The following is a 17,973-nucleotide window of genomic DNA, read 5'->3' on the forward strand; positions in this document are numbered from 1 at the left end:
CCACCTGCACACTGACCCCCCCCACCCACACACACACACACACAATCTACCCCCAGGAACAGATGGAGTGCCCCCTTTGATTTGGGCCCAGCATGCAGCCTGGTTACCATTGTGGCTCGGCGGGGTGCACCCTATACCTCCCACCACCCTAACTGTAGCCCCCCATACTTCCTGGACGGATCAGTCAGTAGAGTGTGAAAGCTGCCCTAGGGCAAGACCGGCAGGAGCTTTACCACCACATTAAGAGGGGTTACTCTCTCTGTGTGTGTGTGTGTGTGTGTGTGTGTGATATTCACTCCTCATTTTCTCCTGACCAGCATTAGTAAGGCCCTGGCTGTGGGGCTAAAACAGCCTCACTGACAAAGCCCCCCCATTCTCAGACCCTAATGTCCCATACTGAGTAATGATATTTCACAGTACAACACCAGGTATTATGATTTTAAAGTAGGCTTGTAATTCTGGACATCGAAGATAAAAATCCCAAGAAAGGGTTGAACTAACTAAGTGGTGTCCAGGTAAATGGTTAATACTATTTAATAGTATTAAATAGGTTTTTGACATCTGTACTGTAGTTCCATTTCAGTATAACAAATATCCACATACCTGCTTAAAAAGAATTACAGCGGAATGTTTCGACTGGACATGATTGTAAACTAATGATTTTGACAGGAGTTGAATTTCCCCCCCAAAATGTATCCAACTTTCAATACCAGCCTTACCGTGGTTTAATGTGTCCAAGATCTGTGCAAGATACCAGCCACATTCAGAATAACCACCAGGCTCTAGATTTAAATAAAAAAGGAAATATTTCACAGTATCATTTCTCCCACGTAACCTACACCCAACCATTCTATCAACTTTCAAAGGACATGGGCTGAACCAAAAGGTTGCTTTCATTTCAAAAGAGGGAAACAAGAAAAAAAAAAGAGTCAAAGGCACATTGTTCAACACCTGGAAGTATTTCTGAGTGAGAGCAGAATATGTATACAGTGTCCACACAGCATCTTAACTCCATGCAACTGAAAATATTCCCCCTCTGTTTGGATAGTCGATTCCAATTCAACTGTGAGTTTGGCTGTTTGGCCAGGCGTTCAGTAGAGTAGTGAGGTGGGATATCAAGGATGCTCCCAGGACATGAAGGGGGTTCAAATGGTGTGTGTGTGTGTGTGTGTGTGTGTTCATGTGAGAGTGATTTTGACAGTGGCAGGCTAACCTTCCTCCCATCAACTCTGAGTTTACAGTTGAACCCCAAGAGAAAGGGAGGGAATAAAGGGAGGGAGTTTATAAAGGGGGGCACGATATAGACTCACCCCTTTACTCTCCCCCATTCCCTCTCCCTCAGTCTGGCACAAAGCAAAGATGTCTGTTGACACCAAGCCTAACCCCCACAGAAAGGAGAGTGGGGCCTCACACCTTCCCTCCCGAAAACTCCTCATAGAACTATGAAAGCTATGCTGCCGAGACGAAGCCGAGCAACCAACCACAGGCAGCGTGTGGGCCTGCTGTCTGCTTGAATCAGACTGATGACTTCTCACAGGAAAGATTGTTCTTACTCAGTCTTGCGAACCAAAGACAACGACGAGATGGAATGGAGAATGAGGGAGAATAAAATGAGTAGATACTAACTGTTCAGTGTTCTGAGTTGATCAGAATTGATAGCAGTGTTACACCACTTCAGCTGCTGTGTTATAACTGAGGAGTAGCTGCAGCTACGCTCCTAGAGTGCATGCCAAATGACACCCTATATAGTGCACTACTTTGGACCAGAGTCCCATGGCCCAGGGTTCTGGTCTAGAAGCACGGTTTTGACCATTTCTAAAGTCTTGCTTCGGTACTGCAGTTTAACTGACGTCCGGTCCAGAAAGACAATTTCCATAGACGGCCACATAGAGAAGTCAAATTAGAAAATTCCTAATAAGACACTTTAGTCATCATCTTAGTGCACAAAACATCCATTGAATTGACAATTTCCCCCCCCCATCCCTCACAGCTGAAGATAACATTTTAAATTAATCCAATGTCTACCATGTTCTTGGATGGCGTGATGACGTCGTCGCTGCTCCCTGTGCGCACTGAGTGCTGGTGCGCAAGTGAAGTCGGGCCGTGTAAACCGGATGCAACCCGGATATAGACGGTGCATATGCATATGCAAACGCAAGTAGATTACGGTGAAAACAACGATCGGACATATTGGACGCAGTCGTCAGTTCTTTTGAACCTCAGTGTTATGGACCCTAGTCAAAAGTAGTGCACGATATAAGGAATAGGGTGCCATTTGAGACGCAGCCCTAGTCTCCAGAGGATGTGTGTGCTGCTTTAAGAAAACCCATCAGATGACCTTCCAGACCAGGCCCAGGGCTGCCACAGGAAGTACACTGATGGTACAGACAGACAGGAGGACTGGAGTGGTGTTGATGAATACTATAGCCTCAGGATAACTACATCCTGTTGTCCAGTCAGTGTGTGTTTAAACCACAAATTCAAGATCCAAATACAAGATCTGTCTCCTTCCATCTCTCCTCTCTACCTTCCATGTCTTGCTTTGCACCCTGTTCCTCGCCCCCCTTCAATAACTACCTCTCCCTCATTTCTTCTCCTCTTCTGCCTTTCTTCAGGCCCCTCCCTCTCTCTCGTATAGGGATTCTCCTCAGTGTGCGTCCCTATCTGCAGAATGAGGATGCCAAAAACCCTCCCTCCTCCCCCCATTAGCCACATGTCGACCTGCCCTGGGGGGAGGGGCCTCACTGTTGAGGTCCCCAGTGTCAATCACATTATTGCTACGCAGATGATGAGAAAGAAAGATAGAGCAAGCAAGAAAGAAATGGAAAAATGTAGAGAAAAACAGAGGGAGAGAGAGAGAAAGATCGTGAATAGGCAGTAAATCCCTGTAACAAATCGTCCACTCTCTCAGTTCATGGTAGGGGGTATTAGTATGGTGGTGTAGTGGTGAATTGGGGGTAGTGTAGTGGTGAATCAGGGGGTAGTGTATTGTGAATTAGGGGGTGGTGATATAGTAGTGCATTAGGTGGGTCTCCCCTGCACACCTGCGTTGGATGATAATGACATGAGCACAGCATTGAGCAGCAGCAGACAAACGCAGGGTCGGCCCAGAGGCAAGCTGGTGGGGTTAACTGGAGCGAAAAAGCAGGAGGAGTTATACCAACATGAAGCCCACCCCACAGATTTCTGACTGCTCCTCCCAACATGGGCTCATATGACAGCTTCGTTGTTGTTGTTTCTGCAGTTGTCATTCCTTTGGAGGGCATTTTGATTACGTGAGTACACATACAAGGATGAGAACAATGTTAATACAGGGCAGGTTAGCAACATGAGTATGAGCATTGACTCTTGACATAAAACACATTTGCCAGCAATCCATTTATTTGTATCTGATTTATTTGTATCTGTGTTTATACTGTATGAATTAACCTCAATATACTACTTTTGTATTTAACAAGTTTTCTACATCAGCATCATATTCCTCGTCTTTCCCCGTAGAGACGTCGCTACCCAAGTCTCAAGGGGAACATGAGGTCACAAACGGAGACACTTAATCTTGTGCAAGGCTTCAAAATCTACCAGGGTTCAGGGATCAGGGATGGGCTGAGGACAGATGGACAGGGCTTCCCTGGCAGTAGAAGAATATATAGAGAGTGAGAGAGACAGACAGATAAACAGAAAGCGAGATGGAAATACCAGGAAACCGTGGCTATGTCGCCTGGGCCAGACCTTCCCAGGGTTACCCAGATAAGTAGGTAAGGCCGAGAGGTGAAAGGTCAGGCCTGGTGTTTACGTTAACAGCCAGGTCGCCAGGGTTACGGTAGGGCCATGGCAGTGCTCTAGTCGGACCGGTTCACTTGACGTATCCATCCGCGTGGAATGGAATGTGCTGAGGAGGCCGGATGGATCAGATGGATGGTGGATGGATAAGGCCCAGCGGTCAATGGGTCATGTAAGCATGGTTGTGCTGCAGACAGGGAATAGGGTGTCGTTTGAGACACAACCAGACAGGGACAGCAGCCAGTCGCCCAAACAATACACAGACCGGCCGCTGATCTGATGACTTCCTGATTGGTTGACATGTGGGAACATAGGCCTATAATTTGTTGTAATGACAACCCAGTTAAGAACGGGCATATCAAGCACAATGTTGTGGTCTAGGATTATGCATTTCCTCTCGCTCTCTCCACTGTTTTGGCCCTTGATCGTGTTATGGTTTTGGCCCAACTTACTTTGTGCTTGAAGGTTTCAGTCAGAGTGTGGAGTCCAGTCTTCTGTCTGGCTCCAGACTGGTCATGGCTCTGTCCCAAGGCAGATGTCCTGAATAAACAAGAACAAACAGTACAAGAAATTACAGAGAATGAAATTAACTGAATTGTGTTAATTCTATCTTCATCCACAAGGCAACCGATAAATAGGGGTAGTGTGTATGGAGCATCTCAGAATAGGAGTGCTGACTTAGGATCAGCTTTTCCTATTAGATCACAATGAATACGATTAGATGAAGCAGATGGAGCAGTGCTGGTCTTCTGGTCTTGTCTCAGTCAGTGGAATAAAGAGAGAGGAGGCTTCTCTTGATTCTCTGCTTCTTTTCGTAGTAAAAAAAAAAATCTATCAAAAAAACCTGGTGCTTCACGCAGAGCTAGAACAAACAGAACCTTCAAACAGCAGGAGGACTTACAGGGAGAGAGCCGTACAGCAACCACACAAAGAGACAGGCCTGGTGAGAGACATGTAATCCCGCCTGTAGGTGAGAGTGCTCATCTGGGGCTGAAAGATAAGAGCTGCATCCCAAGTGCCACCTTATTCCATACATAGTGCACTACTATTGTCTGGTCAAAAGTAGTGCACCATATAGGGAATAGGATGCCAGTTGGGATGTAGACACAGGCTGGAGGAGGACAGAGGGGGTCTGGAATGGAGGGTCAGGGGGGAGAGGGAAGGGGGGGACAACAGCAGCAGCCGGCCCAGTGGAGGCCAGGCCAACCTCCCCCAGGTCTTAGCCAGGATGAAAGCTCTGGATCTCTGCTAGATAAGGGCAGGATGCGGGGGGGGGGGGGTTGCCATGTCCAGCGAGCATGTTCCCAGCCACCTTTCCATAATCACGGCACTCTCCTCTACAAAAGCTCTCTGAGTGTCTGTGGTACCAGACCCTCAATTATATTAGGACCTGTGTGGTATTTAGTATGACTGTGTACACTAGGTATCAGGAATTATCTACACTAAAACCGATCTGACTGCACATGCCATTTCAATATCAAAACACAGAGCTGCATTCTACGTATCCACCAAGTGGGAAGGAATCAGATAATTCCATATTTGTTTGTGTCGTGAGTGCACTCAAAAAGATGCATCTGTGCTCAATTGCTTTTCCCTACATGCGTACTAAACACTAATTTCTCCTGTGGAGGTTAGGGATTCGTCCGGGACATTGAGGTGTGTCTGTGTGTGTGTGTAGAGCAGGATCTCTGCCGTCTCTCTGAGGAGCGCAGGGTCGGTCAGGGGGGAAATTAAAATCAGTGTTTGCAGAACTACTTGTTTTATCCCAGAGCAGATGGAGGGAGGGAGGGAACAAGGAGGTAGCGACTACATGGGGAGGAAGAAAGGAGGACGGAGTTCTTCAGCTTTAACTCTTACAAGACAGACCACAGAGGTGTAGTGCAGTGGGGGAGGGCAGAACATACCGTGTCCCAAATGGCACCATATTCCCTATATACAGTACACATACAGGTAACTGCCCAAATAAAGGAAACACCAACATAAAGTGTCGTATTTGATGATTTCTTCTAGACATGGTAGCCAAAACAACGGGCAACTGGGCCTTTTTATACACAACACTACCCATGGGAGGGGATGTTCATTTCTTCCTTAACTCAGGAACCACACCTGTGTGGAAGCAGCTGCTTTCAATATACTTTGCATCAAAAGTAGTGCGCCACATATGCAATAGGGTGCCATTTGGGACGCAAGCCCATGGTATTCAGCGCCACACAGAGTGGACACACAGGAACAGAAGCACAACACCGTAGGACGTTAGCTGGCACCTGTCCTGAACAGATCAATGAAAGAAATCAATTCCTATTACGATCTAGCCGCTTGGCTCTAAATAGGGATGTGGATCAATCAATATCCATCTCAAAGGGAACCAAAAAAATGGTGTTTGTTTGTGTGTTTGTCAGTGTTCAGATCTCCCCCAAAAAACGAGCAAGGATGCCATTCAGCTAATTTGTTAATGAAGCAAAATCTTGCTTAAAAATGTAGATTCACCTAAATGACATTACCATGAGAAGTACCGCAGATATTGGTATGAGAGAGATGCAACACTTGGCTCTCACACAGTCACACACAGTATCTGTGCATGTGCATTGGTTTGCGTCACTGTTACAGCAAGGCAGGCCAAGGGACCAAAACAGCTGAGAAGTTGAGCCTTCTGCTTTAACGCACTTAGTTGTTGCAGAAATTGACCCTCTATGCCGTTTCCTTTCTGCATCTAAGTCATATCGCTGAGCCTACCTTTAATTGTTACAATAGTAAAGACGGGATATTCTGGCTACTTTGTGCTAAAAATCAGATCAGTGTATGCCGACCTCTGTATGCGATTTTTTTTACAACATTCTCAGGACAAATATGGCTGTAGAGTTCCGTAGAGTGATCATTCTGTCGGAAGAAGCCACCGTGGACAGAGCTTTCCTGTGTTGAACAGAGTGGAGGAGAAAGGTACAATGCTGTAAACCAGCCAATCACCTTTGACCTGGCGTAGCTGTTGACGAGGCTGTGAGTGTGTATGTCATGTCCATAACACTACCAGGGTTCTGTCACAGCTATACACACACAAAGCCGTGTGTGTGGGAGCGAGCGCGTGTAGCTGTGACAGAACCCTGGTAGTGTTATGGAAATGACACACACTCACAGCCTCGTCAACAGCTACGCCAGGTCAAAGGTGATTGGCTGGTTTACTGCATCCTGCCTTTCTCTTCAACACAGGAAATGAATACCTCTCTGTCCACGGTGGCTCCTTCAGCATGATCACTCTATGGAAGTCTACAGACATATTTGGCCCCGTCTGTCACCGGGCCTAGGTGATGTCACTGTCACCTCTGGGTTAGAGGTCAGATAGGAACTCTACACGGTCACAAGCGCTCCCGTCTCAGCTCTTTTGGATGTGTCCCAAATGGCACCCTATTTCCATACTGTATAGGGCACTAGTTTTTAGCAGAGCCCTATGGTCCCTGGTCAAATGTAGTGCACTGTAAAGGAAATAGGGTGCTATTTTGGGACACACCCTTTTGGATGAGACATTCCCAGAGGGTTACGGAGAAGGAAGTGTGTGTTCGTCATCTTACTGTGTTCCACACTAAACCTTTACCTGTTCCCTTTCGCTATAGAGCTCTGGTCACATACATATTTTTAGCAGATGTTATTGCAGGTGTAGCAAAATGCTTGTGTCCTAGCTCCAACAGTGCAGTAATATCTAACAATTCACCACAATACACTCAAGTCTAAAAGTAAAATAATGGAATTAAGAAATATATACATATTAGATTGACAAAAATACAGCAGAATACAGTATATACATATGAGATGAGTAAAGCAGTATGTAAACATTATTTAAACATTATTAAAGCGGCCAGTGATTCCAAGTCTATGTATCTAGGGCAGCAGCCTCTAAGGTGCAGGGTTGCGTAACCGGATGGATGCCGGCTAGTGATGGCTATTTAACAGTCTGATGGCCCTAAGATAGAAGCTGTTTTTCAGACTCTCGGTCCCAGCTTTGATGCACCTGTACTGACCTTGCCTTCTGGATGATAGCGAGGTGAACAGGCCGTGGCTCGGGTGGTTGATGGCCTCGATGATAGTTTTGGCCTTCCTGTGACATTTGGCGATGTAGGTGTCCTGGAGGGCAGGTAGCTTGCCCCCGGTCATGCGTTGGGCAGACTGCACCAACCTCTGGAGAGCCCTGCAGTTGCGGGTGGTGCAGTTGCCATACCAGGCGGCGATACAGCCTGACAGGTGCATCTGTAAACGTTTGTGAGGGTTTTAGGGGCCAAGACAAATTTCTTCAGCCTCCTGAGGTTGAAGAGGCGCTGTTGCGCCTTCTTCACCACACTGTCTGTGTGGGTGGAGCATATCAAAATCGTCAGTGATGTGTAGGTTGAGGAACTTGAAGCTTTCCACCTTCTCGTCTGTGGATCTATTGGGGCGGTAAGCAAATTGAAGTGGGTCTAGGTTGTCAGGTAAGGAGAGGTGATATGATCCTAGCCTCTCAAAGCACTTCATGATGACAGAAGTGCTACGGGGCGATAGTAATTTAGTTCAGTTACCTTTGCTTTCTTGGGTACAGGAACAATGGTGGACATCTTGAAGCAAGTGGGGACAGCAGACTGGGATAGAGAAAGATTGAATACGTCCGTAAACACTCCAGCCAGCTGGTCTGCACATGCTCTGAGGACGTGGCTAAGGATGCCGCTGGGCCGGCAGCTTTGCGAGGGTTAACAAGCTCAATTCTCTTACTCACGGCAGCCACAGAGGAGAGCCCACAGTCTTTGGTAGCGGGCCGTGTCGGTGGCACTGTGTTATCCTCAAAGCGGGCAAAGGGGTTTAGCTTGTTCGGAAACAAGACGTCGGTGTCCGCGACGTGGCTGGTTTTCACTTTGTCTGATTGTCTGTAGACTCTACCACATACGTCTTGAGTCTGAGCCGTTGAATAGCCACTCCACTTTGTACTGACATTTTGCCTGTTTGATTGCCATATGGAGGGAATAACTAAACTGTTTTGTATTCGGCCATTTTCCCAGTCACCTTGCGATGGTCAAATGTGGTGGTTCGCACATTCAGTTTTGCACGAATGCTGCCATCCATCCACGGATTCTGGTTTGGGTAGGTTTTAATAGTCACAGTGGGAACAACATCCCCTATTCACTTCCTGATGAACTCAGTCACCTTATCCGTGTATTCGTCTATGTTATTATCAGAGGCTAGCCGGAACATATCTCAGTCCGCGTGATCAAAATAATCTGGAAGCATGGATTCCGAATGGTCAGACCAGTGTTGAATAGACCTTAGCACGGGTACTTCCTATTTGAGTTTCTGCCTATAGGAAGGGTGGAGAAAAACAGTGGTGATCAGATTTGCCAAAGGGAGGGCCTTGTAGGCATTTCAAAAAGTTGAGTTATGGTCTATGGTCCAATGTTTTACCAGTGCGAGTATTATCGTCTGGGCAGGTGGGACGGTAGCGTCCGGTGAAATTGCAGAGTGCCAAATTCAAAATAAAATATACAAGTGTCATACATCGACTTAAAGATGAACTTCTTGTTAATCCATCCGCTTTGTCAGATTTCAAAAAGGCTTTACGGCAAAAGCAAGCCATGCGATTATCTGAGGATAGCGCCCCGCTTACAAAAGCATACAAACATTTTCCAGCCAAGTAGAGGAGTCACAAAAGTCAGAAATAGTGATAAAATTAATCAATCACTTACCTTTGATGATCTTCATATGGTTGCACGAACAAGACTCCCTGTTACACAAATGTTTGTTTTGTTCTATAAAGTCCCTCTATGTCCCAAAAACCCTGTTTTGTTGGCGCATTTTGTTCGGTAATCCACTGGCTCCAGGGCGGTCAAAACATGCAGACGAATACATCCTAATAGTACTGGTAAAGTTAGTCGAAACATGTCAAACGATGTTTATAATTAATCCTCAGGTTGTCTATTGTCTAAATAATCAATAATATTTCAACCGGATAATAGCATTTTCAATAGAAAGGAAGAACAACGAACGGCGTGCTCATGGTCACACGCCCAATCCAGCTCTGCATACTTCCCCTGTTCACTGACCAAAAGGTATTTTTACTCATCGTTTTTCAAAATACAAGCCTGAAAGCATGTCTAAAGACTGTTGACATCTAGTGGAAGCCATAGGAACTGCAATCTGGGCCATAACCCATAACATCGTCAATAGGCATTCAATGGAAAACAACTCACATCAAAAAAAATCCCACGGATTTTCCTCTGGTTTTCGCCTACCATATCAGTTATGTTAATACTCACAGACATTATTTTTACAATTTTAGAAACGTCAGAGTGTTTTCCATCCAATACTACCATTCATATGCATATCCTAGCTTCTGGGCATGAGTAACAGGCAGTTTACTTTGGGCACGTTTGTCATCCAAATACTGCCCTACCCAAGAAAGGTTAAAGTCAATGTGTTGGTGGAACAGTAGTGTTTTCCTCAAATTCTAGGTAGGGTGAACAAAATAACTTGAGTTTCTGTATGTTATCACAATCACACCATGAGTGGTTAATCATGAAACACACACCCCCGCCTTTCTTCTTCCCAGAGAATTCTTTATTCCTTACTGTGCGATGTACTGAGAACCCAGATGGCTGAATGAATGGGGACAGTATATCCCAAGGGAGCCATGTTTGAAACAGAGTATGTTTACAATCCCAGGTGTCTCTCTGGCAGGAGATCCTCGCCCTGAGCTCGTCTACTTTATTATCCAGAGACTGAACATTAGCGAGTAATATACTTGAAAGCGGTTGATGGTGTGCATGCCTCCTGAATCAGACTAGAAGTCCCCTTCAAATACCACATCTCCGCTGGCAGCCTCTGGAATAAGTTCAATTGCCCTGGGGGGTACAAACAAAGGATCCAATTCTGGAAAGTCGTATTCTTGGTCGAATTGCTGGCGAGCTACCGCCGCTCTGATATCAAAAAGTTATTTCCGACTGCATGTAATAGCACTCCAAAAAATCTGGGCTAATAATGTAAGAAATAACCCCAAAAAACAAAATACTGCAAAGTTGCTAAGGAGCTAGAAGCAGAGCTGCCATATCTGTCAGCGCCATCTTACTTACTTGGGATGCAGATGTGGAATAGGCAAACTCCCAACTAAAGCATGGTAAGAAGGAAGTGACGTGGAATGGGGGGGGGGGGGGTTGTGCCATCAGAGAAAGTATATAGATGTGAGCCTAACTAGAAAAGAAAGATGAGAAAGCACAGGACAGAAGTAACAAGTGATGCGTTGCTCTCCTTACGAAGTGGGCTTCCCCTTTCTCTCCCCCCAAAGGCACACTCCTTAACAACCAAACAAAACACACCCCCCCCCCCCACCAAACCTTGAGAGGGTCACAAACGTTTTGTGATATCACATATGCCGAAATGGGGGGGGACATCATGTGAATAAAGACTACATCCCCAAGTCCAGGAACATTTACAAACTGTACAGCCTCATTGGAACGAGTTAAGGGACCTATGGCCTGTAATGAGCCAGGCTGAGCACTTCTTTCTAAAGGGTAAATGTAGGAATACAAGAAAACATTTAATTAAGGAACTGAAGAAAAAACAGCATGCTCAATAAGACTATTCAAACTGAGATATCAAAGAGGGCAGGTATTACACCTTTGAGGAAATACAGACAAGAAATCCTCAACAGTTCTGGAACCAAATAAATACGTTAGGACCAAAACGACATAAGATAATTCCAATGGAAGTCGGGGAAGAGCAAGGGCATACAGTGGCATATTATGAGGAAGTATTTTATAAAGACGCACATTCCCTGAAAACTTAACTGGAAAACACATTGTCAGAACTCTGTAATATATGTAACCCGTACCTAAATGAGGAGCTGTCCGTGGCAGAAGTTACAAGCTGAAAAAAAAATGGGAAACTAAGTTCGACATGGTTTTCTCCAAACTTGTTTTGAGTACAGTATCCTACGTAAACTGAACCATTCTAACAACTGCCATATCTTACAAATGTTCTATAAATCTGTCTTGCGGAGTGTGCCGTCCTTTGGTCTAATATGCATGTTTGGGAAACATGCGAGCGAGAAACCAAGTCAAGCTTCAGCGCTTGATTAAGACTGAAGGAAGAATAATTGGTATAGATCAAGAATCAGCCACCAAAGCTGTACACAAAACTCCTCCTCCTAAAACTTAAAAGCATTTTACAGGACAGTGCTCATCCCCTTCACTCAAAATTCAGTTTCAGCAGTAGCCGGACAAGGGTAGATTATGATAGATATGGGGACTCTTTCATTCCAACAGCTGTTAGGCTGTATAATAGATTGTCTGTTGGTCCTTCGAATACACATCATATTGCTCTTTCACTTTAAAATGTATAGCTATAGCGCTCTGAATGAATTATTTTGTGTAGTTTCTGTGTCATGTTTTATGTACCGTCTTTGTAAGCACATGACCAAATTGTCCCCCTGGTGGGATAATAAAGTTGATCTGAATCTGAATCCACTTGGTATGAGTAAGTCTCTAGTGAATCCCATTTTCCAAATCTTCTTCGAATCTGTAATTAAAAGTAATTAAAAAGATACTCATACAGTATGTCATCACTATTGTGTTGATTGATTAATTCCAGTCAATAATGTTGTATTAAAAAGGCCGAGGTAGCCTAGGCAACCGAAGTATCAATATAAACCACATTTGATCACAATCACATTTTCTCAGAACACAAATAAATTGGCCTATTTTAGGCTACAACTACATAGCTGAGGCTATAAAAACATGACGTTTCCCCTAGTCCAGATGGGATCAGAGCGCATAGGCTTCTCTAGGCTACCGGCAGCTGTGGTAATCAGACTGAGAACAGACTAATTGTCCACTTTGACAAATCATGAGGCATTTTTGTTTGGAGGGGGTGGGTTTCCATATAAAACGGTTAATCACAGTGAACTCACATGATTTGCATGATATTGATAAAAAATGAAGCCTGGTTTGTTGTAATGTTGTAAGGTAGGCCTACTGTACTTTTCTATTCATATGAGAGGGTTAATTGTTCATTTTTGATAGGCTAATGAAGAAGACATGCTGATATAGCAACTGTGCTTTGTACTGAAGCTAAAATATAATGAATGTAGCCTACAGATGAGAAAATAAACCCTTTAATTGTCAGCACATACAGTACATGCTTGTGAATTGTTGCGTTATTCAAGTGTGTAATATGGTTTGGTTGCATTATTCAATTGTGTAATACGTTTTAAAATAAAAGTTTCTGTCATTGTTGAATAGTTTGTGCTTCCTGGCTACGGTCAATTTGAGCTGCTGACTAAGAATGGCACATTGCCAGCCACCATAAAAGACAAGGCAAGGATGTACTGTAATGTGAATTGAAAAGGAGGATTCTCTTTCACCATCCCGCTCCTCAGACTCTCCTTCATGTCTCGTAGTGGGAATAGGGTCTAAGAAAACACCTGCTTCTCTAGTCCCACCTAAACGACAACACATCGCAGTGCTATGGGAGAACTCGTTTAATGGGGCTCCTCCGCTAGGAAGGAAAGGACCTTGTGGCTATCTAATTTTAGGCACTATGTACTGTATACACAGAGCAGACGAAACGGTAGAACGGTAGTCAGAGAGGTGGGGAAATTCTCTTTCTGTCTGTGTGAGCCGGTTCAGGGACGTGACGAACGGAGAGACAGATAAACATAGGAGAAAGGAAAGAAAGAGAGGAGGAAAACACTCCCTCTATCCAAGGGCAGTGCACCTCGATCACTGGACTGGGTGGTGAAGGACAGAGTGGCTTTGACTGCACCTCAAGGAGCTGTTTGAAGCGAAGGGCAGCTTCATGCTTCAGAGAAGGACGATCTTACGGTGGGGGAGTGGTAGTGTTAGCAGCGTCAGGTATAGGTAGCAGAAGGGCTAGAGTAAGAGGCCCCCAGTCTGTCTCGCCATCCTCTTTTTCTTTAATGATGACTGCTCCCTAAGACCTGGTTGATGGAGATCAAAGGAATATGCAGATCGTCCCACAGGTTCTCCTCCTCTAAGAGGTGATATGAAGTTTCTAAAAGCAGGTCAAGGCAACACCCTCTTAATTTACATAAAAGTACTGTAGCCTGGAGTATTAGTACTTAGAGCCTGATGCTAGTATAAAAATGGGTCTTGTGGCTAAATAAAAAGTAAATATTTGTCACATGGTTTGTAAACAACAAGTGTGGATTAAGAGTGAAATGCACACTTACGGGCCCTTCCAAATAATGCAGAAAAGAAAAATAATAAACAAGGAATAAATACACAATGAGTAACGATAACTTGGCTATATACACGGAGTACCAGCACCTAGACGATGTGCTGGGGTACGAGGTAATTGAGGTATATAGTGCTTTTGTAAAATATTCAGACCCCTTGACTTTTTCCACAATTTGTTACATTACAGCCTAAATCTAAAATGCATGAAATTGATACCCCATAATGACAAAGCAAAAAGTTATTTTAGAAATTTTTGCAAATTAATAAAAATAGGATATCAGTCACCTCCCTGATCAAGGCTCTTCTCCCCTGATTGCTGGGCGGCCAGCTCTAGGAAGAGTCTTGGTGGTTCCAAATTTCTTCCATTTAAGAATTATGGAGGACACTGTGTTCTTGGGGAACTTCCAATGCTGAAGAATTTGTTTGGTACCCTTCCCAAGATCTCTGCCTCGAACACAATCCTGTCTCGGAGCTCTACGGACAATTTCTTCGACCTCACTGTTTGGTTTTTGCTCTGACATGCACTGTCAACTGTGGGACCTTATCTAGACAGGTGTGTGCCTTCCAAATCATGTCCAATCAATTGAATTTACCACAGATGGACTCCAATCAAGCTGCAAAAACATCAAGGATGAGCAATGGAAACAGGATGCACCTGAGCACAATTTCATGTCACATAGCAAATGATCTGAATATTTATGTAAATAATATTTTTTTTTCAATTTATTTTTAGCAAACATTTCTAAAAACCTATTTTAGCTTTGTCATTATGAAGTATTGTGTGTAGATTGATGAGGGTTTTTTTTCCCATTTTTTATCCATTTTACAATAAGGATGCAAATTAACAAAATGTGAAAAAAAGTTAAGGGGTACTTTCCAAAGGCACTGTATGTACATCTAAGTAGGGATAAAGTGACTAGGCAACACGATAGATAATAAACAGTAACAGAAACATATGCGATGACTCAAAAGCGTTAATGCAAAAAGGAGTCAATGCAGAAAAACTTTCATCACATTCCCAGTGGATCAGAAGTTTACATGCACTCAATTAGTATTTGGTAGCATTGCCTTTAAATTGTTGAACTTGGGTCAAATGTTTCGGGTAGCCTTCCACAAGCTTCCCACAATAATCTGGGTGAATTTTGGCCCATTCCTCCTGACAGAGCTGGTGCAACAGAGTCAGGTTTGTAGGCCTCCTTGATCGCACACGCTTTTTCAGTTCTGCCAACAGAGGTGAAGTGAGGGCTTTGTGATGGCCACTCCAATACCTTGACTTTGTTGTCCTTAAGCCATTTTGCCACAACTTCGGGTCATTGTCCATTTGGAAGATCCATTTGCGACCAACCTTTAACTTCCTGACTGATGTCTTGAGATGTTGCTTCAATATATCCACACACTTTTCCTGCCTCATGACCCCATCTATTTTGTGAAGTGCACCAGTCCCTCCTGCAGCAAAGCACCCCCACAACATGATGCTGCCATCCTTGTGCTTCACAGTTGGGATGGTGTTCATCGTCTTGCAAGCCTCCCCCTTTTCCTCCAAACATAACGATTCGTCATTATGGCCAAACAGTTCTATTTTGTTTCATCAGACCAGAGGACATTTCTCCAAAAACTATGTTATTTGTCCCCATATGCAGTTGCAAACTGTAGTCTGGCATTTTTACGGAGGTTTTGGAGCAACGGCTTCTTCCTTGCTGAACGGCCTTTTATATAGGACTAGTTTGTTAACAAGAAATTTGTGGAGTGGTTGAAAAACGAGTTTTAATGACTCTAACCTAAGTGTATGTAAACTTCCGACTTCAACTATAATTAGCAGGCAGCGCGTGTTTACTGTCCTGTTGCGTTTACTGTCCTGTCGCAAACAGTGCATTCTGACATAGCGTACATAAAACAACTCACACTGGGGTGATCGTTGGATTTATTTGGAACTCACGTATGAAAAGGTTACCTGTAAAATTACAGGACGATTTTTGAATTAGAAATGATTACTGTAATTTTAGTCGAATTTGTTCATTATTCCAAAAAGGAAATTACTGTAAAATTTCTGAAGTTTGTCAAATGACATTTAAAAAAAAAAATTAAGCGTACCAGTACTGAGTCAATGTGCAGAGATACGAGGTAGTTGAGGTAATGTGTACATGTAGGTAGGGGTAAAAGCAATTAGCCAATCAGGATAGATAATAAACAGCAATGTAAGTGGTGTGAAATTACGTGTGTGTTTGTGTGTGTCATCAATATGCATGTGTGTGTGAGCGTATGTAGTGTGTGTGAGCGTATGTAGTGTGTGTGTGTGTGTGTGTGTGTGTTGGCGTGTCAGTGTGTGGGTAGAGTCTGTGCAAAAAAAGATCAATGCAATAGTCTGGGCAGCCATTTGATTAACTGTTTAGCAGTCTCATGGCTTGGGGACAGAAGCTGTTTCTGGTGCCTTTCGGTCCCAGCCTTGGTGCATTGGTACCTCTTGCCATGCGGTATCAAGAGTGAACAGTCTATGGCTTGGGTGGCTGGGGTCTTTGGCAATTTTCCGAGCCTTGTTGTGCCGGCACCACACAGCCAGGTCTCTGACCTCCTCCCTGTAGGCTGTCTCGTCGGTGATCAGGCCTACCACCGTCGTGTCATCAGCTGGTGGTGTTGGAGTCATGCATGGACACACTGTCATTGGTGAACAGGGAGAACAGGAGGGGACTAAGCACACACACTGGGTTCAAAATGTATTTTCACACCTTCAATGACTAACTGTGCTTGTTTGAGCTAGCCTGGCACAATGGAACCCATAGAATAGTCCAAAACCTGCAAAACCCACACGTCTAGGCAGTCAAACCAAATGCAGAAAAGTATTTGAAAATGAATCAAATACCACTTGTACCCAGGTCTGGTTAGTTAGCGCCGAACTGAGAAATGCAGTGCTCATTCCTGAGGTATAGAGAGGGAAAGGTGAAAGCCTGCCTGTCTCTCTCATGTCTCAGCAGAGTTAGAAAAGGTTACTGCACAAATTGAGCAGCTGCTCCAGAGTCTTTGACGGGCATTAGAACCTGGGAAACATTGTCTGGCAGGATCAAAGGGAACCATGGGTAATTACTGTAGTTACCTTCAGTGATGCTGTTAAATTAACCACACACAGACCTTACCCTCACTAGCTAGTTTTAATGATAGCTTCCTTTCCTTGTGTCCTTTCCTCCATGACCCCCAACCTGTCATGGCCAGGACAGGAGGCCATTCGGGATCAACTCATTCAGTCCTGTCAGCCATTATAGTACAGAGTTGATGAAAAGAGAAAATGGAGGAAAAGGGAGAGATGGTAAAAGATGTGATGGCGGAGTTAGATTATCTATTTTTATAACGAGGTCAATGATAGTTGAGGGATTTGACTCTCCTGGGAGGAGGAGAGGAGGATCACACACAGGAGATGAGATGTGGATATCTTTGCTTGGCACTCTTTTGCTTTGGCGGTCTGTGTAAACAGGACACGATAAGAAGCGAGGAGAGGAAACGGTCATCTCTGATTCCTGGATATTTGAGGTATGGCTGGCTTTTGGGAGTTTCTCCCCCTTTACGGAGAAGCTTTTAATCTTTCAATTTCCTATGACATAACAATATTCTGTGCAAGTCTGAGCAGGTCTATCTCAAACTAGGCCTGGGTGGTATACCGTTTTTTGCGATACACCGGTATTGATGCACGGACTGGTTTGGGTTTTTACGTCACCTTCTATAACGGTATTTGAATGTTTGGTTTGTTAAATATAGTTTACTCTGCCACTTGAGTCATCTCTCTCGCCCCATGCTGCTTTCCACACAGACCTAGCCCCGCCACGGTCACTCAAGGAGCGCATTCATTGTTGCTCGACCATGAGACACTTGCGCTAGCTCTGCATGGTCAATGCAGCACATGCAACAATGTTGATGACTACGGTGCAGTTTCGACTTCGCTTCCAAATATAAATCCACCAGCGTTCTACAATTACACTATTAGTTTGTGTTTCTTACATCTGGG

The 17,973-nt window shown here is 44.4% G+C and overlaps 1 protein-coding gene across 6 annotated transcripts in view; it reads right to left on the reverse strand.

Annotated features, from left to right (window-relative positions):
• Window positions 1-17,973, reverse strand: part of LOC135522626 (zinc finger protein 438-like) — a 92,674-nt gene that overhangs the window by 7,793 nt on the left and 66,908 nt on the right. For 2 of the 6 annotated variants that reach the window (XM_064949066.1, XM_064949070.1), the window contains 3 exons: window positions 16,441-16,634; window positions 4,233-4,320; window positions 720-3,967 (listed from right to left, as the gene is read on the reverse strand). The gene's annotated coding sequence lies outside the window, so the exon portion shown is untranslated. Of the gene's footprint in view, window positions 1-719; window positions 3,968-4,232; window positions 4,321-7,790; window positions 10,782-16,440; window positions 16,635-17,973 lie in introns of those variants that run through there. The other 4 variants (XM_064949068.1, XM_064949071.1, XM_064949067.1 and 1 more) reach the window with 4 other exon arrangements.

The sequence above is a fragment of the Oncorhynchus masou genome, chromosome 30 (assembly GCF_036934945.1).
Source record: "Oncorhynchus masou masou isolate Uvic2021 chromosome 30, UVic_Omas_1.1, whole genome shotgun sequence".
Classification (NCBI taxonomy): Eukaryota; Metazoa; Chordata; class Actinopteri; order Salmoniformes; family Salmonidae; genus Oncorhynchus; species Oncorhynchus masou.